Source organism: Austrofundulus limnaeus, unplaced genomic scaffold (genome assembly GCF_001266775.1).
Source record: "Austrofundulus limnaeus strain Quisiro unplaced genomic scaffold, Austrofundulus_limnaeus-1.0 Scaffold167, whole genome shotgun sequence".
NCBI lineage: Eukaryota > Metazoa > Chordata > Actinopteri > Cyprinodontiformes > Rivulidae > Austrofundulus > Austrofundulus limnaeus.
The window spans coordinates 881,903-884,168 of record NW_013952569.1 but is presented as its reverse complement, the minus strand read 5'-3'; the positions used below and the strand labels follow the sequence as shown (position 1 = coordinate 884,168).

At 45.0% G+C, this 2,266-nt stretch overlaps 1 long non-coding RNA gene across 1 annotated transcript; it reads left to right on the top strand.

Moving 5' to 3' along the window:
- Nucleotides 1-14: 14 nt before the first annotated feature.
- Nucleotides 15-1,411, top strand: LOC106523825 (uncharacterized). Its single transcript, XR_001310930.1, has 3 exons — nucleotides 15-226; nucleotides 549-1,146; nucleotides 1,371-1,411. It is a non-coding gene; the product is annotated as an uncharacterized LOC106523825 (long non-coding RNA).
- The last annotated feature ends 855 nt before the right edge of the window (nucleotides 1,412-2,266 follow it).

Below are 2,266 nucleotides of genomic sequence, written 5' to 3'. Positions count from 1 at the left end.
GTGTGTGTGTGTGTGTGTGTGTGTGTGTGTGTGTGTGCGTGTGTGGGTGTGTGTGTGTGTGTGTCGTCGAGCCACGACGCTGTGGTTTCCAGAGCGAGGAGGGGATCGACACTCTTTAACCGAGATAAAGCAGGGAGGCAGTGATAGCAAACATGGATCCGATTCAGAGAAACGACGCAGAAGAAGAAGAAGAAGAGGGGAGCGGGATCGAGGGAACGTGTGAGAGGTGAAGATAAAATTTAAAAAAAAGGAATAAAGAGGAGGAGGGAGAGAGGCTGACTGCTGTGTGATTGGATAAGCGCCAGTGACTCTTTGAAACTGTGATCTCCTCAGATATGCATTTCAACGTATAGCTTAACTTTTCTCATGCAGATAACAGCTTCGTTAGCAGTAAAACTTCGTTAGCTGGTTGCAGACTTGAAAGCGTCGGAGTTTTAATTTCCAAGAAGCTGATCTTTGAAGAAGTGTTGAAGCCATTAGAAGTTAAAGACTCTTGAAAGAGTGATGGTTTGGGTTCACGTGGCAGTAACTCTGAGGTTTCTTCGCAGAGCTGCTTGGGACACAACAAAGGTGGAAAATAATTGAGTCCTAACTGCGTTGTTGAAGTGCTGCCGTGAGTTATTGGCTGTGTTCGGCTGCCAAGGCTTTCCCGAGGCCCCGCAAGGCCTCGCTGAAGGCGAGCTCAATAAAACAAGGCGGCCTGGAAGGTTAAACCTGCAGCAGGTGAGATTTTAAGGCAGGAAATGTCCTCGTCCTATCAACTGGAATCACAAAGTCTGCAGCAGAGAGAGCTCCTAATCATAATTTACAAAGCTTTTGAATTTTAATATATGTTAACCCAGAGGACATGTGAGATTATTGGTTTTATGGCTTCAAAATAAAGCAAAAGTTCAGACGTTGTGAAGTTTGGGTTTGTGGATTTGTTGTGAACATTTAATACCTCCTGTGTTGTGGACGTAGGCAGAAATCTCATGGGGTTGAAACCCCTGCAGTTGTTGAAAAACAGAGAGCGTCGCTGTGTGGAGAGAATGTCTGAGGACTTCATGGACCGGCTGCCTCCAGGACTTCACCACATGTAAGGAGAAGAAAACGGGTGTTTTCAGGGTGAATGTGAAACACCTGTCCAGGTTCTACAAACAACAAATGGTAGGCTAACTCTGGCACATTTACAGTCACGCTTTTTACAGGCAAACTCATGAATACGAAACGAAAAAAATCACTTTCAAATGAAATGTGCATATTGATGTTTAAATTGTTCTTAAGCAATAAATCAATCTCATAATAAAAAAATTATGCAGATTAAGAACCAATAGATTAAGAATTGATTTTTACCTGCTGTTATCTGTCCGTCTGTTTTCTTCCTCTTACAGGGTCAGGTCTCGGGGGCAGCAGTCTAAGCAGAAAGACCCAGACCTCCCTCTCTCCAGCCACATGGACCAGCTCATCTGGGGGAACTCCAAGGTGTTCCCAGGCCAGTGGAGAGACATAGTCCCTCCAGCGTGGCCTGGGTCTTCCTCTGGACCTCCTCCCGGTGAGACGTGCCCAGAACACCTCACCAGGGAGGCGTCCAGGAGGCATCCTTACCAGATGAACCACCTCAACTGGCTCCTCTCGACGTGGAGGAGCAGCGGCTCTACTCTGAGTCCCTCCTGGATGACTGAGCTTCTCASCCTATCTCTAAGGGAGAGCCCAGACACCCTGTGGAGGAAACTCATTTTGGCCGCTTTTATCCACGATCTCGTTCTTTCAGTCACTACGCAAAGCTCGTGACCACAGATGAGGGTAGAAACGTAGACTGACCGATATGTCGAGAGCTCGTTCTTTCAGCTGTTATTGTCCTTTTAAACACTTCTTGTTGTTTTGTTTTCCCAATTTCCAGTTTTGGTCAGTTTGTAACATAAATGTTGTAAACGTCCATGAGCTTTGTTTCGATCGGGGGGCGGGGTCTGGAGTACCGTGAAGAGCAGCTAGCTAAAGAAACGCTGGCTGTGATTTGGAAAAACTTGTTTCAGAGCTGAGTGTGAGCACTTTGGATTCAAACCAATTACACTGTGGTGAACCACTTCAGCTGTGCGAGCCGGTACGCTGCATTTGTTGTAAAAAAGTACCAACTAAAAGCAGCGATAAAGCAAATATGCATCATAGTTTGTACTTTTTGTTGGTAAAACTTGCAGTTTTGCCTGTTTTTCTCGTCTGCATCTAATGAATTTATCTACAGTTTTAGTTATGTGGTTTTTTTTTTGTTTCCTTTTTTTTTTTTTTTTTT